This window comes from Stegostoma tigrinum, chromosome 11, assembly GCF_030684315.1.
Source record: "Stegostoma tigrinum isolate sSteTig4 chromosome 11, sSteTig4.hap1, whole genome shotgun sequence".
NCBI classification, from domain to species: Eukaryota; Metazoa; Chordata; class Chondrichthyes; order Orectolobiformes; family Stegostomatidae; genus Stegostoma; species Stegostoma tigrinum.
Genome location: NC_081364.1, coordinates 23,284,659 through 23,312,612, shown reverse-complemented (window position 1 = coordinate 23,312,612; position 27,954 = coordinate 23,284,659). Strand labels below are relative to the sequence as shown.

Below are 27,954 nucleotides of genomic sequence, written 5' to 3'. Positions count from 1 at the left end.
ATTTAGAAGTTAATCATTAAGGAGCTTTCTGCAATACGGGTTGGAACAAAGGATCAGTGCCAGCATGGTCAAAGGACTTTGAATCATTCTCCTAGAAAGGAGAAACCAGACACTGAATTCTAGAAGGAAAGGATTTTTATTCCCACTGACAACATTTGTTTTGTTTTACTTTCATTGGTACCCACACTGGGTGAGTATAATAACACAAACTGAAATTTAAGTTGTTGCTAAAATCACCTTGTAAGTTTCTTTCACGTTATTCACATTAGACATCCTCAAATCAGTGGCTAGTTGAGTTAGCTCATGCAAATTGCGGAGAAAAACCTGTAGCAAGTTGTGACTTCTGTATGAAGATAATTTATTTGAAGAAGTTTTTAAACCACATTATTCTCTCCAGTGAGCTGGAGATTAGATTTTAAAACTAACTTTTAGGTTGCCACATTGTTCATGATAAGGTATCTGCTGTTACATTGTTTTCACAGAAATGGACCCCTTTATCAGATTCCATGTATTTCTCCCTTGTTACTAATACCAATTTTTTGTAAACATTTCCTTGAGTTTAATTTTCATTAATTGTACCACGTTAGCAAGCAGTCTTCCAAATGCAGTGTGTAGCAACATTGTAAACTTTTGTGTGAAGGTTACTTTCGTTTGGTAATTTGAATGAAATTGTAAATCTGTTAGAACACATTTAATACATTTCTGTAGAGTCAAAGGAAGCCTTTACAACTACATAATGTATCTTGACAAATCAATACAATGCTGCTTCCTTTATGAAAATAAGATATTCAACTCTTTCAGATCATGTGTTCGACTGAGGTCCTATCTGTCCACTTGGTTTGAGGTGAAAGATATCATTTTACAGTTCCAAAGAGGAGAACACAGCTCTCCATGGGATCCTGACCAATATGTATCCCTTAAACAACATCCCTAAAAAAACAATTAATCTGATCAGTATCACTTCACTTTTTGAAAAAGCTTATTTTCTGCAATCGTCCTCAGTGCTTATTACAACAGTAACTGCATTTTAAAAATGTACTTAATTGGTTGTAGAGCGCATTGGGACATCTTGGGGTTCTGAATGTAGTGATATAATTGCAAGTTTTGCCCTTCCGGTAGATTATTTTAAAAAAAAGTTTCCTACCTATGTGTGATAAGCGTCTTCTCTGTAGAGACTTCATGCCTAGGCAATTTTACTTGATCAGATTGTAGAAAATAGACTTTCCAAGGTGGTAATCATTCAAATGTATTTCAATACCAAATCTGTCTTTTTTTTAAATGCCTGTTCAAAATACTACAAATATCAGTAAATTTTTTTCACTGCAGATTGCACGTAATGACATTGTGAATTTATTTTTAAAGTAAAAGTTTATGATGCTTTTCCACATAGTTAACAGAGATAAAATCCCCAGAGGTATAATGGTAAAACTGGATACAGTCCTTAGAGCGATCAGAATTTCACATCTTTTCTTTTCGCTGTCAGTCTTTCAACCCTGGCTTTATTCTGCCCTTCAGGATGTACACTTCACTTTCCAAAGCCTGGTCTGAAGGCACACAGGACCACACAGAAGTAAAGGCCTCATAGAAAGCTGAATTGTTTTGAGAAATACATGTTACCACTCAACCATTTCTCCTTTCTCAAAAAAAACTCCAATCTGCGACACTGCTCATCCTGTACACCCCCTGCTTGGCCTAACTATTCACTTAGGAGTCCTCCCTACTTTCACCACCAGTAATAGTTGTGCCACTCACTTTTATTATTGATGATATCTGCCTCTCTCTCAGTCCATGAGCAAAATAGATCAGAATAGGACAGAAAATGGACAGTTTGCTGCCATTCGTTCAACTTTTCACTCCTTACCAACAGGTGATCCTGACTCTGAATGCCTCAAGCAGAACCAGGACTGCAATTGGATGCCGCCTTTGACTTAATGTTTCATGATGTTTTGAGCAAAGGTTATCAGACCTTGACATAACTGAGACCTGTTGACAACCAAAACAAGCTTCCTAGCTTTGTGTCTGTGCAACATGGCATGGCAAGACAGTAATAGTATGGGAACAACAACAAAGTTGCTGGAAAAGCTCAGCAGGTCTGGCAGCATTTGTGAAGGGAAAAACAGAGTTAACGTTTCGGGTCTGGTGACCCTTCCTCAGAACTCAAGGGTCACCGGACCCAAAATGTTAACTCTGTTTTTCCCTTCACAGATACTGCCAGACCTGCTGAGCTTTTCCAGCAACTTTGTTGTTGTTTCTGATTAACAGCATCTGCAATCCTTTTGGTTTTTATTTCGTAATAATATGGCCTTGGTATCTCTGGCTGAGGAGGCAAATCACACAAGATAAGCTGATGCATGGCAGGGATGTTACGAGCCTCCAGGCAGGGTCAGAGTGAGTGAGTACTATGACAGCAAGGATAAAGCCTGGAGATGCAGTCTGGTGCAGTCCATGAGTTGGGTGTGTCTCCCTGACATAACATATCCTTGCCACAGCATTACAATGATAGCTGCTGGTGCAGTGTGAGGTGTAGCATTGATGTTCATAAACATTCATCTCTCTGATGAAGGGTCTAGGCCCGAAACATCAGCTTTTGTGCTCCTGAGATGCTGCTTGGCCTGCTGTGTTCATCCAGCTTCACACTTTGTTATCTTGGATTCTCCAGAATCTGCAGTTCCCATTATCTTGGAGATTTACTGTGTGGGTTTATCGAGGCTGACACAAGTTGGATGACAATGTCTATAGACCTTGGGTGTGTGTGGGTGGTACCCACAAGAGTTCTTGAGATGTTGGTGTGTGGTGTCCAACATGGAAGACTTTTGGAGCAAGATGTGAGTTGAATCCACTAAGATTTTATTTGATTTATTGTCACACGTACCTAAGTACAGTGAAAATCTTTCTTTGCGAGCAATACAGGCGGTTCATATTAAGTGAGGTGAGGACACATAGATTATAGGGTGAACAAAAAACTTGGACAGAGTGAGGCGTACAGGTTACGTCACACAGGATGTGTGCTAGACCAGATCAACATTAAGAAGATCAGCATTGATGTGGAGATGCCCATGCTGGACTGGGAAGGACAAGGCTAGAAGTCACATGACAACAGGTTATAGTCCAACAGGTTCGTTTGAAATTACAAGCTTTTGAAGCACTGCTCCTTCATCAGGTGAAGTGAAGAGGGGCACACAGGCACATAATTTACAGGCAGAGATCAAAATACCATGCAAATGGTGTGAGTAGAGTGTTGACAGGCTGAATAATAAGTCTCTGCAGGCAATCAAAAGTGTCAGACGGTGTCAGTATAGTGTTGATGGCTGAGTAACATTGAAGGGATGACTTATAATCCATTTAACTGAAGCAGAGAGATAATTACAAAAAATTAATAACAAGGCTGTGCTGGAAACAAACTAAATGGATGGAATAAGATAGTAGCTATAAGAGTCGCATGCTGAGGGCCTAACCAAAGTAACAAGTAATCCCAAACTGTACAAACTAATGAACGTAGAGAAAACATAATAAATTATCGAAGCGATGGTGTCAAAACAGGACAGTAAGGAAGATACTAAGATACAGAACAGTATGGTGGGGTCACATGTAGCACGACATGGATCCAAGATCATGGTTGAGACTATCTTCATGGGAATGGAACTTGGCAATCAATTTCTGCTCAGCGATTCTGTAGCATTGTGTATTTTGAAGGCCGCCTTGGAAAGGCTGAATAAAGAGCAGCCTGGGATCTATAGACCTGTGAGTCTGATATCAGCCAGGGGTAAGTTTTTGGAGGTGATTCTGAAAGATAGGATTCACATGCATTTGGAGAGGCAAAGACTGATTCGGGACAGTCAGAATGGTTTTGTGCATGGGAAATTGTGTCTCTCAAACCTGATTCAGTTTTTTGAGAATGTAACCACAAGGATTGATAAGGGCAGAACAGTAGACAATGTTTATTTGGACTTTAGTAAAGCATTTGACAAGGCACAGTGGACTAATTAGTAGAGATAGATCACATCAGATTCAGAGTGAGCTTGCCAATTGGATATAAAATTGGTTTGATGGAAGGAAACAAAGGGTGGTGGTGGAGGGTTGTTTTTTAGAGGGTTTGAGTTATAAATGTAGGCTGGCTAGGCTCAGACTTTTTTCACTGGAGCATAAGAGGTTGTTGGGAAACCTTATAGAGGTTTATAAAATCATGAGGGACACATATGAATGAAAAGGGTCTTTTCCCTAGGGTGGGGGGAGATTCAAAATTAGGGGACATATTTTTAAACTGAGAGGACAAAGCCTTAAAAAGGACATGAGGGGCAACTTTTTTTACATATAGAGTGGTCGCGTGTAGAATGAACTTCTAGAGGAACTGATGGACGCGGGTACAGTTACAACATTTAAAAGACATTCGGATAAGTACATGAATAAGAAAGGCTATAAGGGATATAGGCCGAATGCAGGCAAGTGGGACTAGTTCAGTTTGGGAACATGGATGGCATGGACTGGTTAGACTGTAGGGTCTGTTTCCATGCTGTGTGACTCTCTGAGTTTAAGCAAAAATCTGGCAGATGAAATATAATGTGAGAAAATGTCAAGTTGTTCACGTTGGCAGGAACAATAAAAAGGCGGAGCATTACTTAACAAGGGAATGGCAGTAGAATTTTAAGGCTCAAAGAGATCTCTGTGCTCTAATGCATGAGGGACAAAACATTAGTATGCAAGTGTCACAAACAATTGAGAAGGCATAGAGGATGTTGCCTTTTTTGACAAGAGGAATTGATCATAAAAGTAAAGATGTTATGTTCCAGTTATAAAGGGCCTGTTGACACCACATCTCAAATACCAGGTGCAGTTTTGGCCTTCTTATTTATGGAAAGATGCAAATAAAATGGAGGTTGCTTAGAGGAGGCTTATTAGACTGATAGCTTGAGTGAGAGTGTTATGACCATAGGTTAGAGAGACTGAGCTTGCTTCCATTGAGTTTAAAAGAGTGAGGGGTAATTGATCAAAGTTCATAAGATCCTAAAAGCTCTTGAATAGGTGGATATGGAAGGATGTTTCCCATTTGGGCATATCCAGAGCTAAGGGCACTTAAAAATTTAACCTTAAAGACTTCCCTCTTAAGACTGAGGTGAGGAGAATGTTGTTTTCTCTAAGAGTTCCTTCTGAACTCTGCCTCAGAAGATTGCAGAAGGGAGTTAATTGAATATTTTAAGGTAGAATTAGATTCTTATTAGGCAAGGGAATCAAAGGTTATCAGGGGTAGGTTGGAATGTGGAATTTGAAAATCCACAACCATATCAGCTATGACCCTATGAAATGGTAAAGAGAGTTTAAGAGACCCCAATGACAACCAATGTCCTAATTTGTAGTTTAGTAGGTGAAATAACTCCACAGAGACTGGTATCCTTTATTTACACATGTATAGTACTTGGCACTGAGCCAGCTCTCAGGGTGAACAGAATCCCTGACACTCCTGTTTACATCTGTCAACCAGGGCACCCTGATTGGACCAAGTTAACAGCCACAGTCACAGAACTCACATTCTATGAGGTCCATCTAGCTGACTGCATTACAATCACGATAGTATGTACATTCAAATGTTCATATATTTGGATAATTTTGGTCAGTGTGGCTAAGACGATCGTTTAACTTCAGATTTATTAATGTATTTCCAGCATCTATTGTGCCTTAGCCTCTAGATTGGTAATCCTGGAACATTACTACGCCACTCCTCTACGGATACAGGGACCTGTTCTCTCCAAATAAGAGGAAAACATTTCAGGTTTTGCACCCTTTTTTAAGTACCTGAGGACTTTGAGAGGTTGCACGATGAAGAATCAACAGACTCGAAACATTAACTCTGCTTTAGCACCCTTCTCTCCTCTAGTTTGAACTGTGGCCATTGTTGTAAAAAATTCTTGCTTTTGTTCTGAAGAGTGCAAGACAAAAAGCTTCAGCAGCCTGAATCATTTTTCAGCAATGTTCACGTTCTATGCATCACATGTTTCTTGTATTTCTGAGTTTCTTCTGAATTAAGAATCTTACACGAGTTACCAGAAGGGCTGGATGAACAGCCAACAAGAAATTTTAAGCTCGTGTGTAGTTGGAATAGTTTGAGACAATCTTGAAACATAGCTGTAGCGATCTACAATTTAAAGCTTCTTGTTAAGCAAAAGGCTTATGATAACATTTCTCAGAGGGACCATGAAAAGTTGCGCTAATTGTTAGGCCAAGGTGATTGATTTGGACTTCTGATGAGGTAGGGCTGAATGAGGACTTAGTTGAAATTTGATATGAGGAAACAGTATCTTGTAGGAATCTGCTGGCTATCATCCAGGTTTATCACTAGACAGAAGATACAGCTGCTGGAAAGATCAGCACTCAACACGGGTCTGAAAGCCCTATACGTAAATAGAAGGTGCAGAGAGCGAACATTATGTACAGATCAAAAGGCTTAACCATCATTATCTTTTTAAGTTAACAATGTAAAATCATAAAATAATTACATAGATTTCTCAGTTAATAAATCAATATGGTATTTTATATGAATGGCATTCTGGTACTAAGCATAAATTATCAATTTAGATACATGTCAGATGTCAAATGAGAATATAATTCAGATAAGTGAAATGGTCAATAATGTAAAATAGAAATATGATATCAGCACTTCAGACAGTAATATGATAAGAAATATTTGCAAATTACCAAGTTACTAACACTGAAGCAGAGATTTAGCAATGCTCTTTGTACCTAAATCTTAGTTTATGTGACTGCGTTCCACAAATTTCTAGTTTAATATTGTAGCAATCAATCAGGATTAGTAAAGAATTTGCCTGCTCAACTGTCCATATGTCTCAGATGATAGCATTCTCAATGGTGGGTTGGAATGTTGTGATGTCAAGAGAGAGCCTCCAAACATTTAAGCGCAATATCTAGGCTAACATTCAGTCTTGTCCTGAGTAAGTGCTCCACCGTCAAATGTACTGTCAACTTAGATCTAAGCCAATCAGTGAAACAGAAGACAAGAAACTTTGTGAATAGAGTTTAATTGTTCAGTCATAAAGTGGTTCCACAAAATAGCCCCAGCTGTTGTCGCTAGTCGATTAATGTGTTCGTTAACTGCAGGCACCTCTTAATGCATTGTTACGTTGACTAATGCTATCTTACAAATGAAGTAGTCAAACAAAGCCTAGCTGTTTGTACTCTCAGGGAGACATAAAATATTTCAAGATAGTATTCGAGGATAAAAAGGAGGGGTTGCCTTGGTTATCCTGACTAATATTATGAATGCAGATTTCTGCTGCACGCAAAGTTGCTGTTTCATACTTGAGAAAAGTGCAGTTGGTGTATTTCTTCCTCTCCAGCCTAACACCACAGCAGCAACAGGTCAATATCCCAAAATACGCAGAGACTGTCTTGGGAGGTCTAGGGCTGAGTTGGATTCCAGAAGGTGGAACATAACTTTACCTCTTACAGGTCTTACAAATAATGACAGAATGACAGCAGCCATATTTGTGGGGGGAGGAAAGTCAAGACTCTGGTCGAAGCAGCGTAACACATTTTGCATCTTTCCCACCTAGTGAACAATGGATATGTACTTCTACTGGCTGTTACCATCTGCCTGCCACATTAAAATGTCAACATTTCACATATTACAAATACTGAGATGCCAAGATCATGAGTTTCTCTTGTTTTCAGGTTTCTAGTTGCTTGTTGAGGCTGATTGGCATCCTTCGATCTATAAAAATGATAGGGCAACATCTGGCCTTTGGTGAGATGGTCTAATGTTCTTCCTTTTAGGCTGGCTAAACTGATTCTGGAAAGGCAATGAGTTGTCCCTTGCCTTGATGTGGGATGCATGCTGCTGATGTATTTGTTGCAGGGGCTTAGGAAGACAGCTGATTTTCTCTAGTAACCAGTGAAGCAGGTCATAGCCTAAGTGTCCTGCCATGAGAAACTCGCTTCTTGGTTCTTGAAAGCCTGCCCACTATTGACAAGGTACAATTCAGGAGTGTGATGAAATATACGTGGATGAGTGCAGGTCCAACAACACTCAACAAACCTGACACTATCTAGGACAGAACAGCTTGCTTGATTGATAGTACATCCACAAACATTCCGTCCCTCCACCACCAACACTCAGTAGCAGCTGTGTATGCTATCTACAACATGCATTACAGAAATTCACTCAGGCTTTACACAGCACTTTCAAACCTCCAACCACTCCCTTCTGAAAAGACAAGGGCAACAGGTACATGGGAGCACCACCTCCTGCAGGTTACCCTCCAAACAACGCACCATGTTGACTTGGAAATATATTGCTGTTCCATTGGTGTTGTTGGGTCAAAATCCTGGAACTCCTTCATCAACAGTATTGTGGGTCTTCCTACATTCTGGTCAGCTACAGTTCAAAAAGGCACACTTTCAAGAGTAATTAGAGAAAGGAAATAATTGGCTCAGCCAGCAACGCCCATATTTCATGAATGAATAAAACAGATGATTTGACTGCAACACTTCCATGGTTCATCAACACTATCTACTGAGACCACAGCTGGAAAAGATTGCGTGACAGCTTCTGAGAACTTCTGAAATCTGTTATCATCCCCCATGTGTGGAATGTTAAGATTACAAACGATATTGTTGTTCCGAATATTCTCCCAATACAGTTACATTTGCCCCAGCAGTATTAAGATGGCGACTATCCATTAATTGTACAGTGTCAGCTTGTGATCACACTGTAGACGAGATCCAAAGATCGACGGCATCCAAAATAGTGGTACGAAAGAGTCATTGACACCTCGAGGGACATATTTGTGACTTTACAGAAGTAATAAGATGAAAGTCAAATTGTTGCATGACAGCAGAATGTTAAAAAGCATGATAAAGGAAATTAACTTACAGAGAATACTGTAGACAATAATTAAAGGATTTTATTTTATGTTCTGCTGCACAAAATCAGGCAGATTTAACTTAATGTATAATAGAAGTTACAATTAATTTGAAAGGTCAGGCGACTGTTGGGGTCTTAGATGAAAATGATCAAGAATAACAATGTTAAAAATGTAATGTAATGAAAGGTATGTCATTTATATATTACACTTTTTCAGAGCTGGGGTTTGAAACTAGTAGAATATTGACGTTGGTCTATTTATTATGAAGGTGTCTAATAATCCAAAATGTCAGTTTTTACACAAGCAAAACTGTAAACTACATTTAACAGAAAGCAGATGACTAAAAGGTCCTTAAAGTGTTATTGGAAGCTTTGTTACATTATGGGGTTTGAAAATGGGAGAAAATAAAAAGAGTGATTAGTTTAACAGAAGCTGGGAAGAAAAATTAAAACAAACAGATAAAATTCAGTTGGAAAAGGTGTAAGATGCAAGAATAATTTTTCCTTAAAAAATGCAGATTGTTCAGAGTGGTTAAGGGAATATGTTTCCTCAATGTAACTGTCATAGTTTGTGAAAGTTTTTAGACCAAGATGTTTATTTGGAACTCTACAGTTTTATTAAAGGACTGAGGCTGCATAAGTTCTCAGCTGTGTGAGCCAAAGAAACAAGCTTCACAATTCAGGCCTGGAACTGAGAAGACACAATTAATTCAGATAGATAGATTTGGTAGTGAAGGAAAATTTAGCTGAAGTTTTGGCTAGATGTAAAGTGATGATAGTGGAGATAGACTAAATTCAGTTTTGCCATAAGTTTTAAAATCTTTCATCCTATGTTGCTTGTAAATAGATTTTATTTTATTTTTATTTAAACTTCTATTTTATTATTAAAACCAAATATGCAGTCTGGCATACTTATGTTTCAGTGAAGACCACTATATTAAATATAAAAAAAATCACAGAACTTGATTTATCAAGCTAGATTTCATTCTGGGATCTGATTTGTTTAGTGGTAACATCAGATGGGCTCAAAGCACCAAACAAGATGATAAAAGTTCCCAAGAGATTCAGCAATAATTTATGGGGTGACATGTACATTGTGATACTCATTATACAATATGAAATCTTGGAAAATATATGCAGCATTTCAATTGTATTTTGCCACAGTTGATCATTCCCATATTGTAAACAGGAGTAGAAATATGGTTGGCAGAGACCAAATGAAGTTCAAGGGTGAGACTGATAATTTTCAGATGAGGAAATCCGAGGATACAGGTAGATTCCCATCTGAACTTTAACCAGGGGTACTTACCAACAACTGAATTCAATCTGTTGTTTGCTATATTTCATCAGTTTTTCAGGGGCTCTTGTGGTGTGGCGTAGTGCCCTTACTCCTGGGCTAGGAGGCCTCGGTTCAAGCCCCACCTGGTCTGGAGGTATGTAATAACCTGCCTGAATGGGTTGATTAGGAAAATAGATTTCTTTTAAAATCTGATTTTCGACATTGTTAAGGACTTTACTCACTACAACAATTTAGGTTCCATCTTACTGCCAAACCGAGACTTAAAGAAATGTGAAAAGCGCTTGCATGTTGACGTGGATCTTAATTATAGGGAACAAAAACAGAAGTTTCTGGAAAACCTCAGCAAGTCTGTCAGCAATTGCAGACAGAAAGCCCGGCTAATGTTTTGAGACTAGAAACTCTTCATTAAAGCCATTGTGACGAAGAGTCATGGGACTTAACATGTTAAATCTACCTTCTAAAGGCATGCTCTCCTTCATAATGAGAAGATTTGAGTATTGGAGGAAGCATGGTTTGCTGCTGTTATACAGGGTCTTGGTGAGACCACACCTTGAGTATTGTGTGCAGTTTTAATCTCCTAGTCTGAGGAAGGACATTCTTGTTATTGAGGGAGTCCAGCGAAGGTTCACCAGACTGATTCCTGGGATGACAGGACTGACAAAGACTGAAGAAAGACTGGATTGACTGTACTTGTATTCACTGGAATTTAGAAGAATGAGGAGGGTTTTCATAGAACCATATAATATCTTGATAGGATTAGACAGGCCAGATGTAGGAGGAATGTTCCCAATGTTGGAGAAGTCCAGAACAAGGGGTCACAGTCTAAGAATAAGGGGTAAGCCATTCAGGACTGAGATGAGGAAGAATTTCTTCATTCAGAGAGTTGTGAACCTGTGAAATTTTCTCCCACAGGAAGCTGTTGGGGCCAGTTCATCAGATATATTCAAGAGGGAGCTTGATGTGGCCCTTGTGGCTAACGGGAACAAGAGGCCTGGGGAGAGGGCAGCAATGGGATACTGAAATTGCATGATCATCCATGATTGTATTGAGTGATACTGCAGCTTGAAGGGCTAAATGACCTATTCCTGCACTTACTTTCCATGTTTCTGTGTTTCTTTCCACAGATGCTGCCAGTCCTGCTGAGTTTCTCCTGCTATTTCTGTTTTTGTTTCTGATTTCCAACATCCACAGTTCTTTGGTTTTTCAATAATTATAAGATTTAGGTTAGCCTTATTAAACATTTTTAAACATTTTCTGTAAACTTATGAATCTTTTAAGTTTCAATGAAGCCTTTAAATAGGTTTTCTTTGGCTTTTTAATCCATCTGGTTGAGAATAAATAAGATTTAAGTTTACACTGTTTCAGGCTGTTGGACTATAGGAGACTGTTGCTTGTATTTCTACACTGTGTGTTCTTCAGTCCAGAATTCATGAGATCCAATCATTTATGAATGTCAATATTTTCTTAATTGTAGAATAACATCAGAACCACAAAACACTGTTGATGTAAATGTTTATCTGAAACATGAAAGAGTGATAAGATATTCTGGAGCAGTCATAAAAATTGTTTTATTATCTCAATTTTGTATTCTCCATGTGTTTGCTCCCTAATGTATTTACTAAAATGATGCTGAAGTGTTGACTGGCAAGTCCTAGTATGTCTGCATCAGCTCAAAAACATTTCCAGACAACTGGGGTTTTTGGACAACAGAGTTCTGGACTAGAGAGGTTAGCCTTTACTGTAGGGCAAGGTCAAATTATGACGTGTTTCAAATCTCTTGTTCATGTTTCACATGTTTTAGTGCATAACTCGTAGTTTCTTGAATTAACATTTAACAACATAAAATGAGATACATGCAATTGAAGCACTCTTAAGTCTAGTGCAATTGAAAGGTTTAGGTAACGATGCTGTAAGAGGCTAACAGATAGCAAGTTAAGGTAATTAAATACTGGGGTGTAGGATGAGAGAATTTCTAAAAGAAATGGCAGTTCAAAAGTTTACCCATATTTGAACAACGGAATCAGAATACAAGAGATGAGCTATAAAATCAGCACTGGCCCATTTAGCTGAAGGTATGTGTCTGCAAAGCTGGCAATCCAGAAAGGGTTAAACTTAAATTAACTTAAAAACCTTTGGTAAGCCAAAGGTTAGGGGAAGGATAGTCTGGAGCAAGCTTCCTTGTTGCAAAGATATGTAGAACAGTTTACCTGAACATGTCTTTGCTGAGTAAAGTTCGTCATAGTTTGGAATTGGGAGAGTGTTGAAGCAGAAGTGACTTGCAGCTCAATTCCTATTGTAAGCAAACTCTGTACAGTTAAGACAAGAGAACATAGAACATAGAACAGTACAGCACAGTACAGGACCTTTGGCCCATGATGTTGTGCTGAACTTTTACCTGAAACCTAAGGTCTATCTAACTTCCACCCCTACCTTATACTATCATCCATATGCCTATCTAATAGCCGCTTAAGTGCCCCTAATCAGGCCAACTTCACTACCCTCTCCAGCAATGCATTCCATGCTCCTACCACTCTTTGAGTAAAGAATCTACCTCTAACGTCTCCCCAATATCTACCTCCTTTCACTTTAAAACTATGTCCGCTTATAAAAGTTACCTCCACCCGAGGAAAAAGTCTCTGGCTGTCTACTCTATCTGTACCTCTGATCATTTTGTACAACTCTATCAAGTCACCTCTCATCCTTCGTCGTTCTGAAGAGAAAAACCCTAGCTCTCTCAATCTTTCCTCATAAGACCTTCCCTCCATTCCAGGTAACATCCTGGTAAATCTCCTCTGCACCTTTTCCAACCCTTGCACATCTTTCCTGTAATGAGGTGACCAGAACTGGACATAGTGCTTCAGATGTGGCCGAACCAAAGTTTTGTATAGCTGGAGCATAACTTCACAGCTCTTAAACTCAATTCTTCTATTAATGAAAGCTCACACACCATACACCTTCTTAACAACTCTATCCATCTGGGTGGCAGCTTTCAGGGAACTATGAACATGAACCCCAAGATCCCTCTGCTCCTTCACACTGCCAAGAATCTTTCTGTTAACCCAGTATACTGCTATCAAGTTTGTCCTTCCAAAATGAATCATCTCACACTTTTCAGGGCGAAACTCCATCTGCCACTTCTCAGCCCAGCTCTGCATCCTATCAATGTCACTTTGTAACCTAGAACAGCCCTCCGCACTGTCCACAACTTGACCCACCTTTGTATCGTCCGCAAACTTACTAATCCACGTTTCCACTCCTTCATCCAAATTATTTACAAAAATCACAAATAGAAGAGGACCCAGAACAGATCCTCGTGGTATACCACTCAGAACTGAGCACCATGTTGAATATTTTCCATCCACTACCAGCCTTTATCTTCTAAGAGTTAGTCAATTCTGAATCCAATCTCCCACATTTCCCCCATCCCATGCCTCCCTACCTTCTGCATGAACCTACCATGGGGAACCTTATCAAATGCTTTACTTAAGCCCATGTATACCACATCCATTGCTCTACCTTCATCCACGTGTTTGGTCACCTCTTCAAAGAATTCAATAAGATTTGTGAGACCCCTCACAAATCCATGCTGACTATCACAAATCAAACTGTGCCTTTCCATGTGATCATAAATCCTGTCTCTCAGAGCCCTTTCCAATACTTTTCCCACCACTGATGTATGACTAACTGGTCTGTAATTTCTGGGATTATCCCTGTTCCCTTTTTTGAACAAGGGAATGACGTTTGCCTCTTCCAATCTTCAGGCACTATACCTGTGGACAGTGAGGATGAAAAGATCATTGCCAAAGGCCCTGCGATCTCATCCCTCACTTCCCATTAGAATCCTTGGATAATTCCCATCAGGCCTAAGGGACTTATCTATCTTCAACTTCCTCAGAATTCCTAGCGCATGTCCCTTACTAAAATCAACCTCCTCTAGCCTACCTACCTGTTCCTCAATGTCCTCCTCTACAACTAGGTCCCTCTCAGTTGTGAATACTGAAGAAAAGTATTCATTAAGGACCTCTCCTATCTCTTTAGGATCTGTACACAAATTCCCTTTACAATCTTTGATTGGCCCAACTCTTTCTCTGGCCATTCTCTTGTTCTGCACATATGTGTAAAAAGCCTTGGGGTTTTCCTTGATCCTATCTGCCAAGGTTTTCTCATGCCCCCTTATAGCTCTCCTAAGCCCTTTCTTTAGCTCCTTCCTGCGTAACTTGTATCCCTCTAGGGCCTTTCCATTCCTCTTTTCCTAAACCTTGCATGAACCTCCTTCTTCCTGTTTACAAGTTGTTTGACCTCTCTCGAGAACCATGGCTCTCTCACTCAACCGCATCTTCTCTGCCTACTAGGAGCAAACATATCGAGCACACGCAGGATGCATTTCTTAAACAATCTCCACATTTCTGTGGTGCTTTTCCCTGACAGCATCTGTTCCCAATTTATGTTACCCAGTTCTTGCCTAACAGAATTGTAATTACCGTTCCCCCAATTATAAACCTTACCCTGCATTATGTACCTATCCTTATCCATGGCTATCGTGAAAGAAACAGAGTTATCATCGCTACCGCCGAAATGCTCCCCTACCAACAGGCCTAACACTTGGCCCGGTTCGTTGCCAAGCATCAAATCCAAAGTGGCCTCTCCTCGTGTTGGTCTATCTACATACTGTGTCAGGAATCCTTCCTGAATGCACTGGACAAAATCTGCTCCATCTAAACTATTACAACTAAAATGTTTCCAATCAATATGTGAAAAGTTGAAGTTACCCATGACTACTCCCTGTGACTTCTGCACCATTCCAGTATCTGACTCCCAATCTGCTCCCCTACTTCTCTGCAACTATTAAGGGATGTGTAAAAATACCGCCAACAAAGTGCCTGCTCCTTTCTTGTTCCTGACCTCAACCCAAACTGACTCCATAGACATATCATTCTTGACCTGCCTTTCAGTAGCTGCTATACTCGCTCTGACTAGCAATGCCAATCCCCCACCTCTTTTTCCACCCTCCCTATTTCTTTTAAAGCATCTAAATCCTAGAACTTCCAACATCCATTCTTCTCCCTAAGTTACCCAAGTTCCTGTAATGGAGAAGTCCGAGGATAAGGGAATCCATGTTGTCAAAAAAGGTTACAGTAAAGAAAACAGTTCATTGATGGATCAATGTAGCTGAGAGTGGAGTGAAGAAGCCCACAAGCTTCACTTTCTTGATGCAAATGTTAAAGATTGCAACTTATAGAATGCAGTGAGAAGCTAACTGTCTGTGAAAGAACTGAGATTGTGCTGGAAATAAGATAATTGAGAATAGTCTCAGGAATCCTGGAGGAGACTGTACTCCCAAGACATGACAATCTCTGAGGCAGTCCAAACTATTGCAGTTTTGAGGTTATTCCAGCCCAAATCATAAAAAATGAAGAATTGATATTTGCTGTAAAGAACAGGGTTTTAATGAGATTTGGTTATGGAGAAAGACAATGCTCACCAATATTTCAGGTCTGTGTCTCTAGGCCCAAGCATTACTGAAAATTGTTCAATTCCATGTTGATATTGGATAATTTTCTGTCATCTGCAATGAAGTTCCTTAGACCGATTTTTGGACACTGAGATGAAATTGGGCAGTCCTGAGCAGAGCTAGACATTAGACGTGTTACAGTTGAGATTTCCTGGATCACTTGTGACTTGGGAACCTTTGTAACGAATACATTGTCAAATATCCCCTACAAACACTTCAACATGAGTATTATTTTAAATAATAAATAGCTGAATGTAGCCAGACAAACCAGGTAACTGGTACGTATCCTTACAGTTTGAAAATATTACTATATTAGCCCTTTGTCCAAAATGAGCAAAACTCTCAGTCCTTGGATAACTGATACCAAAGAATTTATAGCAGCGTGGGAATGAGGTCCTGCCATTTGCTTTGTGAAATCTGACAGGGTCAGAGTAGAGGGCCACCAGCAGATATATTCCAGTGTAATTGCAAGGATTGTGGCCTGTGAATTTTCATTGTTATGATTTATATTTTTCGTATTTATGGAGTCAATCAGAAAAGCATCAAGTTCTTTTGACTAGCTGATGCAGCCTTGAATGGGTCATTGTATACCTCCCTGTTTCGACACAGATTTAAAGATTGTCAGAGCCTGGTTCAGTTAGTCATTAAAACTGATTAAAGACAAGTCAAACTTCAAACATCAAAATGCAATGGTGCAACTGTTTGTCAAGAGCACAAGGAATATTCTATTTTATAATGTAAAGTTATAATGGTGCAATATCTCAAAAGTTGTAAATGTCAACATCTGACCCTGAGCATTACATTTCCACATCAAGCCATTGTATGTTAATTTTAACAGCAGAAACAATTGCCGATCTGAATCCAAAATATGCAGGGAGAGGTTTAACCCCCAAAAATGAATAGGAAGGGAATGAGAGACTAGTTTTCAAAAATCCAAACCTGAGCATCCTTTTGCTTTTAGTTGTATGATGACGACAGGTAAATACATGTTTCTAAAAGTTATTTAAAGATGTTATTCCCTGACCTGATTTCCTCTTGACTAGTGACCTTTCTACAGTCTCCCCCAACTTGTGATCTCCTCAGTCCTTCTGTGATCTTATTAACCCATTTGCAATCTGCCTGCCATAGAGTTGCCTTTTTATATCGGCACTGTGAATCCAAATCTCATTATGCATGCTTGTCTGACAGCTCAGATGATAAAAGGATTATGGCGTGGGAGATTCTTTATCCAGCTGGAGATAATTGCTGACTTCACTTGATTGACATCTTTGTATGATTATAATATGTTATCTCTTCCGTGACCTCTTTTTCTAAAAATCTCAGCATTTATCAGCACAAGGTTAAGAGATCTAAAGTATTTCAAACTTCTGTTATTAACACTTCTTTAGGGTTGTAGGAACAGCAGATTTTTTTTCAAAGAATTATTAATGGTTTTCCAAGTAGTCTCACAGAATCTCTCTCAACTCCATGAAAATTGAAAGGGACTAGTAGATGCTTTGCCTTACAATGGAGTTGGCCAGTTGGAAGTATAGCATGCGAGCTTGCTACCTAGGAATGTGAGAGAGAATCCTGCATTCTGGTGCTGCCCACTATTCATAAATGACTCTGGGCACCTTCCAATTCATAAATTTCAAGCTTCAGAGTCAGCCAGCCAGAGAGATTTTAAGAAGGAGGACAAACAACAGGAGCTGCTATCCCAAATGTGAAATTTAGAATGTTAGTATAGTCAGCTCCCTTCTTGAGGAAATAAAGTTTGTCAAGAGTTAACCACCAAAGAGTCATGAGTGGATCTCTTGCTAATGCACATCTATTCCAATATGCACAGAAGATTGACTGAAAGAGAATTTGTTTGAAAAGGAACTGAAGGATTTCACTTGGGCAGTGTAGTGCACACAGGGGATGTGGGCATTGCTAGCTAGGCCAGAAATTATTGCTCATTCTAATTTCACTGAAGAAGGTTGTGGAGAATTGTCTTCCTGAAGCAATACAGTCCATTCAATATTTAAACATATACAATGGCTTCAGTGAGGGAGTTTCAGGATTTTGATTCAATGACATTAGAGAAACAACGATCTATTTCCATGTGAGGATAGGCTCTCTTTGAGGAGCACTTGTAGATGGTGGTGTTTCCATGTATTTGATGTCTTTATCCTTCTAGACAGTAGTTGTTGGTTTGGAAGGTACAATCCAAGGAGCTTTAATTCCTGTTATGAAACTTCTAGATGGCACACACTGATGATACTGTATAGAGAAAGTGAATATTTGTGGACAGGATAGTGCCAATCAAGAAGGTCGCTTTGACTTGGATGGTGTCAAGCTGCATGAGAGTTGTTGGAGTATTAGTCATCCATGCATACGGATGACTGTAAACATGATGAAAAGTTTTTGTTCATGTTAAGAGTTTAATAGAAACTAACTTTGTCCTGTAGATTAGTTCATTCAGTCCCTACTAAATAATCTTCAGTCAATGCGGATTTCAATTTCTTTACCACAGTAAAAGTCTGAAAATGTGAATTCTTCTTGCATGAATGCTTTACATTGGTCACAGGAAAACTTGTATCTCTTTTTAAAACTTTCTGGTCTCCATAATAATGTAAATTTATGCAATAAGTTGTGATGGAATGAAAGTCATATCCATATTTAAATCTAGAGTAAGACTCAGAAGAAAGAGTACCTCTCATAGCTTTTTTTATTCGTTCACAGAATCTAGGCCAGCATTTCTTGCCTATCTCTAATTGCCCCCCAGAGGGCTGTTAAGAGTTAACCACATCGCTGTGGGGATGGAGACATATGTGGTCCAGATCAGGTAAGGATGGCAGTTTCCTTCCCTAAACAGTATTAGTGAACCAGATGGGTTTTTTCACCTTGCAACGGTCATTCAATCAACAATGGATTATGGTTGTCACCAGATTCTTAATTCCACATATTTATTGAATTCAAATTCTACCATCAGCAGTAGTGGGATTCGAAGTCAGGTCCCCAGAACATTATTGGGGTCTCTGGATTAACAGTCCAGTGATAATACCAGTAGGCCAATGCCTCCCCACTGTGAAATGGTGACTCTTTACATCAATTGCATTGGTTTACAATGTTTGATCTCTTGTTGTTTTAATTTGGTAGATACACAGTGGAGATAGGTACAGAAGTGTAATTGAGCATACACTGCAGTACATCCTTGGCATTTTGTACCTCCATCCCACTTTCCAATGGATCATGTGCCAACAGGCCAGGATAAAAGAAGGGTAAGTGATGAGAATATGTTCTCTAGTGCTGGATGAAAAGCTGAGCCCAATAGGTGTTTTGCAAAGATTGGCAGAGAGCTGCCCAAAGACTAACTGGCGATCAGGGCATGTGCAGGTGTTCTTCAGCCACAGGGACAAAGAAGAAAATCAATTTTAACCCAATTAGTTAACTGAATACAGCTTTCTCCCTGAGTTTTACTTTCACTGAAATTGCTATATGACCCATGCACTCTGATTTCATTTCTAACCACAATGTTTAAATTTGGCCAAAAGATTATGGAACTCTTGGTTTTAGTCTTGTTCAGGAAGTTCACTCCATACTCTGAAAAATATGTGCAAATTGAAGATTTAATATATTTTTTGCTATCAATTTTAATGTGCAATTTCTCACAGAGGTAAAAGACTTCTTTTGAAGGGATTAAGTGTTCAGCTATTACCAGACCCTATTGATTGAATATCTTAAAATTCCAAAAGTGTAACAAAATGCAGGAGAGCCAAAAACAGCAATGCAGTTGTTTCATAGTTTAATGTTTCGAAGCAGTGCCTTTATGTCTGAGAATCTGAAAATAGAATCCTTAGGATCATAATCAACTCTCCTCACATGCCTGCTGAAATACTGCTTCCATGTGAGACAACAAATTTATATACATCTGTTTTTAGAGATAAGGAAGAGCAATCAAGTTTCACATGCATGTTAAAATTAAAAGCTGTGAAAAATAATATACTTATCTTGATTAGACAATGGTAGAATTGAAAGCCGACAATGAGTAAAAGGACAGAATTGTTTCCTCTTTAGCAATAGCAATACTAACTTAATCCAACATCAATTGATTTGTCTGGTACACAGCTCTCAACTCTAAATTTGAAGGTGTGGATTCAAGCTGAACTCAGACTTGAGCACAAAATCTAGGTCAGCACTTCAGCGCAATGTTGAAAAGATGCTGATAAAAGATTATCAGAAGTGCTACATCATTAGAGGTATCTCTTTTCAATTCAGCCATTAAAGTAAGGCACTACCAATATATTCTGGTGAATGTGAAGATCCTATATCACTATCCCTATCAATTTCAATGGACTCATGGCAGAAAAATATACTGAATATCCTTTGCAGATCTATTTAAACATTGCAATGAGTTACCAGACCATATGTCAATGGGTAGGAACTTGAGGACATTCTTGCATTATATAGAAAGAAAGAAACTCCTGTCACTGGACACTACACAGATCCATTGAAAATGCGAGCAATTTTAAAAATTACACTCATCTTAAATTTTGATGACACCTACAACTTTGGTGACAAAAAAATGGCCAAACCTGAAATTAGATGATGGTCCTATCACTTCTTGAGAGTGGGTTATAATCCATGAGGAACAAATCCGAGTATCTTGAAAACCGGACTCAAGTTGCAGGAGTCTGCAGGTTAACTGGGAATCAAACTGCAGCTGTTGCCAGGAAAGGACAAACTGAGGATCAATGCTTTTAATTTCAACTGTGAATGAGAAGAGAACAGAAAAAAATGGTGAAATATAGAAGTGCTGTAGGGTGTAATACCTCCAACTAGACGCATGTGTATGAACGTTTAAAAGCTTGGAAAAGTAATAAACTTACTTTGTGCAGACAACTCTGGTATTGAATAGAGAGCTGTTACCTATTTAGCAAGATAAACATCAGTTTGTTACTGAGTGTTCGTACTCTCACCTTTGAGTGCTCTGATATTTCAGTACATAATCTAAGCCAGCACTTCTGCAAAATATGGAAGAGATGTTGCAGCATCTATGGTACCATTTTCAGAGGCCCTGCCTACACATTCTGGTGGGCATAAAAGATCTTATTGTGCCAGGAGTAACACAAGTTCTCTTACTGTCTTGCTAATCATTTTTTCAACCAAGACCACAATGATTACCTGGTCATTTGCTGTTGGTGGAACTGTCTATGTATTAGTTGCCACGTTCACATACATTACAATAGTAATGTCAAAAGTAGCTTATACTAAAGTTACTTAAGGGTGACAGAGAACTACTCTCAAGGGTGAGGCACTGTTAAAGTTCTGATACGTGCATTAGAAACGTACAGTAATTCGCTAGGCCCAATTGAAGTACAATGTGGATTGTCAGAAAATCCTAAATAGCTCTTCATGCTCTGAAGGAAATCTGATCTGCCCCACAGGGAAGAGACCCACTCTCTGCTTAAGGGTCTAGGCCTGAAACGTCAGCTTTTGTGCTCCTAAGATGCTGCTTGGCCGGCTGTGTTCATCCAGCTCCACACTTTGTTATGTTTCACTCTCTGCTTTCATTTGTGATTGAATTTTATTGCATTCAGGACAACTAGGAAGGGACAATAAATGCATACCTGTTCTTGTCAGCCACAAAAAAAATCACTTTCCCTAAGAAAACTGGTTTATTCATTTTGTACCATTGTGATAGTTTATTTCACATTCATGAATGGTTAAGAGGGTTGTGTTTAGCACTTTTAATTTAATGTGAGCAATTTGCAAGTGAATCAATGATAGAATGGAGGGACAATAAATAAGATTTCTAATGAGTAGTCAGTTCAGTTTTGATCACCAATGCACAAAGGAATCATTCATGTCCAGGAGACAGTGCAGAAAAGAGTCATGAGCTTGCTCCATGGTATTGTAGAGCGCAGTCCTAACGAACTACAATATTTAATTATTTACTGAGATTATCTCATTCACCCTTTTATAATGGAATTTAACTCTCTTAAAATAAACCTGCTAATGCCTCTTTAAAGCATACATACTGACTGTTGCAAAGAAGTTGCGTAATTTCAAGATAGTATCTCCAACAGCAATTGGTTTAAACTTGTAAATTTAGAGTTGTCATAACTCACCAGGATAATGCAATGGAAATCAAGCCCCACTATTCCTGCAGTTGTTACAAATGTGAAATGATTTAGTCAGAGATCCCCTGGAATTATTGCAAAGACTGGGGAGTTATCCCCAGCACAGTTAACTTGTAATAAATCTGTTTAACATTACAGAAGCACATTCAGTTGTCGGACCGTCATGGTGCCTCAAATACATGTAAATGTAATCCTGTACATTTAAGAAATGCCTTATGTTTGTCTTTTGGCCAGAGTCAAACTCCAATGTTTGCTTTAGTGACAATGTATGCATTTTTTTATGAATAAAGTTTACTTTTAAAGTTAAAAAAAATCACAAAAACATATTATTTGGTCATTACCACTTGTTGCTTGTATACAATTGGTTACCATGTCTCCTACTTGTATATCAAGTACAACTTTAGTAAAACAATTTTACTTTCTCTGTAAAGTCATACATTACAGAAGGAAGTCATTTGACTCATCACAACTTACCAAACTCTCTAAAGCAGTGAGCCAGTTAGTCCCATTTCCTTACATTTCTACCAATTAATATGTTTTTTTATTTTATCAAATATTTTTCCATTTTCCTTTTTGTTATAGATCCTGCTTTTATCAATTCTGTTTTTCTGTACTACAAAAATATAAGCTTCTAACTTTTCCTTTTATACATTTGGTGAACGTGCTAAATTCAGTGACCTATGTCCAATAGGAAAGTATTAAATGAAAACAAAAAAAAGCAGCAGATACTGTAAATCAGAAACAAAAACAAAAATTGCTGGAAAAGCTCAGCAGTTCTGGCAGTGTCTGTGGAGACAAATCAGAGTTAACGTTTCAGGTTGAGTTCTGAGGAAGGGTCATTTAACCCAAAACGTTAACTCTGATTTCTCTCCACAGATGCTGCCAGACCTGCTGAGCTTTTCCAGCAATTTCTGTTTTTATTTGTGTTTGTGTTGGAAATGATATTACGCCAATTTACCAAATTGAAAATTTCCAATGTTTTGAACACTTCAACCAGATCTCCACTTTTTATTTACTCTGTTGAACAAAGTCATTTTAACCCCATTTGTTGCAAAACAATTCTGATACTTGATGTCATCTTATGAATCTCTAAAGGGATTTGACATTCTTCCTAAAGATAGCTCCCTCCTCTGTCCAAATGGGGCACAATATCTTCTTTGTGGAACAAACATGTTTTCTCCTTTTATCACATTAACTCTACCATCCTGCATTTGAAATCATTTTTCTCGAACTTTCATGAATTTTCAAGGATTTCGACAATTTTTCTATCAAAGTTATGGTAGATGGTTGAGAAGATTTCTTCCCAAATCCTAAGATACACTTATTTATTTTTAAACAGTTTTAAGGTCTTATCAGCAGAACCCCTGACTCTATTTTCCCTTCCCCCTTTTAAAGTTCTGGTGCACATTTCCTGTCTTATAACCTTTTCCTAACATGTATTACTTTAGATTCTCTGCAAAAATTAAATCTGTTATCTGACCGCTTCATTAAAAAGGGTAAAAGTTGCCTTTATATAACACCCTTCTTGACCACTAGGCACCTACAAGCACTTTACTGTCATTGAGATACCTTTGAAGTATTTTGCAATGCCGGAAACATGGCAACCGATTTCATATCACAGGCTCCAATTAGCAACAACATGATAAAGACCAAAATTTTGTTTTGTGGTGTTAATCTATAGAAATGAATTGACTAGAGCAATGGGTAGAACTACCTTGCATTTCTCCAAAATAGTGCCATGAGATCTATGAATTTCAGCCTTGATTTTTTCTCTCAAGCCCTGGTATGGAGCTTGATCATTGAACCTTGCTTCAAAACAACAAGAGTTACTAACTGAGGCACAATTGACTTGTATCATTGAACCTTGCTTCAAAACAACAAAAGAATTACTAACAGAGGCACAATTGACTTTACCTGGTTGTAAACTAAATCTTTAGCAGCTATTTACCGTCCCAGCCTGATTGTTATCAACTCCTTTGTCTGTCCAACCGTTCTTCTCTCTCTTTAGGCTCTATCTTATTGTTTACTCTCTACCCACCCCATCCCTATTTTCTGCATATAAACTGACGTTTTCCCAGCCACTATCAATTGTGAGGAAGGGTCACTTGACCTGAAATGTCAACTCTGATTTTTTTCTTCACAGATGCTGCCAGGCCTCCTGAGCTTTTCCAGCGACTTTGCTTTTGTTCCTTCTTTACAAGCCGGTTGACTATGCTCCATGTTTTGTACCCTGTATAATTTTCCGTATATAAAAGCCACCCTATATAAAATGAAAGCCTATATATTTTGATATTATTCCACTTGCACCTAAGTGGAGAGATATTTATTTACTATGCACATAAAAATAATGTCAATAGTCCCACCACAAATTCTAAGGAACAGTAGTGTTTTCGGTCCTTCAGTTTGAAAATGAACTGTTAATCTGTACTCTTTGCTTTGTATCATTTATCCAACTTCCATGTCATTGCATTTTCTTTAATGCACAGTGCCATCTTTCATATCAAATGAAATTGTATTTTTTCTCCTAAGGCAATTCAAATAAAGCACTGTAGTTCTAGATGTATTTCAAAGATGATTCTATTGTACTATAAACAATTTTAAATAAGTAAATGTTAATTTTAAATCAACGACGAATTCCGCCTATTTCATTTTCTTTTCATCACCTGGAACTTTTAGATTTATTCCACAAGGCAATTGCAGAGAATTTGGCTTGTGCTCATCTAGCAAGAAGAACAGGTTTGGCCTACATATTGCCGGTACTTTGTACTACACATAGAAACACTTCCTAGCTCCAATTCACAGTGTGCCATTTAAAAGACAAACAAGATGCCTGTACGTGCTTGAACCCATTGAACTTGATGTTGCTGGTATTACATAACTGTAAATGATTTTAAGTTTAAGCCTTTTGTGTTTCGGAAAGATATCTTTAAACAATGGTGATTACAAGATTTTTAATCATATGCTTCTGTATTGCATTGATTGACCTCATTAAATAATAATTTGCGTTCCCTTGCACATTCTATTTCTAAACAAGACTACAGTATGAAACCCATGTGGAACTGATTTTTTTTAACTAGTAGTGACTTTCAACATGCTGTTGTTTAACACTATCTTCTTGATAGTTCTTTCTGTACCCCTCAAGATTAACACACTTCAATGCCCACTTTATTAGCAAGAAAATAGGTTTCCCAGCAAGACCGGCCTTCTCGCAAAAGGGACTTTTTTCCAACCGCACTGACACTTTTGCAATAGTATCTATGGTAAGCAGTTTATATTCTGTGAGATAGATTAATTAATTATTTAAGCCTTCCTTCCCCAAAAATGACCCGCGAAACAGCAACTTGGAAACTAAATGGAGAATCTCAGCCCACCAAAGATACAAGTGGCTGAATAAGCACATCAAGTTGTTTTGAAATGTTGACCTGAATATAGAAGTAAGAGTCAAGGCAGAGCAGGTAATAATGGAGCTCTGTGATAGGTGAAGACGGATAGCTGTAATAAAACAGCATGTGTTTCGGAAATGACACCAATTACTTAGTATAAGTAATAGACTTGAATATCTTTCTGTGAAGGCTTCAGAGCCAAGCGGTGCTCCAATTTTCATTTGCTTCTTGTAAAATTATTGATAGTGAATTAGTTTTAATGATTTTCCATTAAAAAAAGTCCACCCTAAATAAAAGATATTATACAGATGTGAACACCAGTTAAATGTTTTACCAATGTAACGGTATTCCACAATGGCTGCCTTCGTGAAGTGCATCCAAAGTGGAGAGAATACTGAGAAACTGCCAAAAGAATACATTTAAACCCAGGTAAGTGTACAAGAGTTTTTAAATCAAAATGATAAGATTAGAAAAATAAGTGAAAGCCTAGTTTCTGATGGTGTGTTCTGGATACATTCAGTTATGAAGTGCCAGAGGAAGTGGTGGAGGCTGGTACAATTACAGCATTTAAAAGACATCTGGATGGGTACATGAATAGGAAGGGTTTAAGAGGAATGCTGGCAAATGGGACTAGATTTATCCCAAATTGGGACTAGATGCTTCTGAGCAGACCTGTCAAATTTCAAATCTAATGTTGATCTTGCTTTTTGTGCACCTTCTTTTGTGCACAATGAGCAAGATCTTTGTGTATTATGATCTGCCTGTACTGCACGTAAAATAAAACTTTTCACTGTATTTAGGTACATGTGAGAAAAATAAATCAAATCAAATCACATTTACAAAAGGACGCAATGATTTCCTGTGAAGGACTTTGCTCCCACCACTTATTCTGCACTTTCCTCATGGTGAACAAAGAAGGAGGGAGTCCCAAGTCACTTCTGTGGGGGAGACCTAAGACAGTATAAGTTCACCCAGGCATTTAACTGAGCAGCGACAGGTCTCCTACATAATGAAGGACCCCAGAGGGGTCCTGCTATGAGACCAGCTGACCAATCAGAGGATGGCAGCTCTCCATTGTCTGAAAAGGCAGCAGGAGTGGTGATTGCTGCTGGTAATTCTCCAAGGGATACCTAGAAGATCATCATTGGAACTCTGTAAGCGGATGAGTGTGGTGGGATGGGGGTTGCAGAATGGGGTTTGCTGGAGGGAGGGAACACAAGGCTGGTGGGGGGTGGAAATGGTGGTGTGGCTTTCAGCATTCCTCCTTGCTTGAGTGGACACCAAGCGCTGAATCATTTTAGTTTAGCTAATATAAGTTGCATTAGTTTTTTGAGAGACTTCTGCTGAGGGCCCAGTGACAATTTTTGCTATATCTTACCAAATATGCGTCTTTAATTATCTACCCCGGTTCCTCTGGCATCTCTCATATCTGATTTCATCCCCAGCTAAACATGCATTGTTCCCACAACAGCTCACCACTTGGAAAATAACTCAGAATTCACCAGCGTCCCTTGCACTCACACCATCTTTAAAAGCTTGTCATGCACCCAGATAAGAACTGTCAGTCTGAAGCTGCTCTGCATGGTGAGTGACATTTGCCCTGGATATTGCAGGCAAGTGAAAATAAGCTCTCCTCTCAGTAGGCAAGGTTCTGGAAATCCAACTAGACAAGATGTTAAGGGAAGGACTTCCTCTTCGCCCATGATGAGTAATCAAGGATTGCCACCCGACCACGTCAGCCTGGATTAAAATCTTCTCGGCCTTTTGGAGGAATACCCAACTGTTGGAATAAGGTCAATATCCTTCTCTACTCCACTAGGGATAAAGGTCCACCATCTTCTTTCTGATACCTCTCTCTCTCTATCTCTTTCTTTCTCTCTCTCTCTCCCTCTGCTACTGTATCCACTTCGCACCAAGGCTCATGCTCTACCACTTTCTCTGAAACCGGCAGCAATTTTCCCACTTACTGTCACCCCAATGTAACCCTGCAGGACCTCTGCATTAGCTACTCTCTCACTCAGGAAACACCCCACCAGTACCAAAAATAACAACTGTGTCACCCTCTTTCATCTCCCATATCTGCTTCTCTCTGCTTGCAGAGGGAAAGTAGCCCAATAGAAAGACAGAAAGAGTCAAGATGGCTGCTGTGATGCCTACCATTTGGATCTTTATCCGATATGAGAAGCGTATCCTGACTATGACCTCTTCAGGTAGGGTCTGCACTAGTATTGTAGGCTGGCCGTGTCTTATACTGCCAATGTTATGGATCAAACCAGACCTCCTCAAAATATATTAAGAAGGTAGCCTAGACCCTAACTTTTCTTATTTTAATGGCAAATGTCAGATGTTGTGTTTGAAATGCAATTCAATTGGTCAAACTACTCGACATTAAGAAAAACACAATTTTTTCAAATACTGTAGTTAAAATACAACAAAAGAAAGAAAAACTTGGAAAATCTTAGCTCTACTGCCAGACTTAACAGAACAATAGATATAGTAACTTTTACTAATTAACCGCTCCAATATAATAACATCCCATAACCACCCTGGGCAAAAGGCCCATTTAGAAAACAGGTTTTGTCTCATATGAAATCTAGCAGCTTAAGAAGACAACCCAGCTTTTGGCTATAATCGAGAGAGGGGAAAGGTCATTACCACTTCTTCATGGCCCCAAAGGCAAGTGCTGCTGAAGCTAAAAATCCCTGGTTCTGTGGGTGGGAGCTTGACCACACCCATTCAGGCTGCTTCTATTGTTCCAGTTTATAAAAAGAAAGCACCCAAGC

General features: G+C 38.8%; 1 long non-coding RNA gene across 1 annotated transcript; it reads left to right on the top strand.

Annotated features, from left to right (window-relative positions):
* The first annotated feature begins 72 nt into the window (after window positions 1-72).
* Window positions 73-24,357, top strand: LOC125460407 (uncharacterized). The gene is made up of 4 exons (XR_007249248.2): window positions 73-190; window positions 18,388-18,490; window positions 18,805-18,926; window positions 23,932-24,357. It is a non-coding gene; the product is annotated as an uncharacterized LOC125460407 (long non-coding RNA).
* The last annotated feature ends 3,597 nt before the right edge of the window (window positions 24,358-27,954 follow it).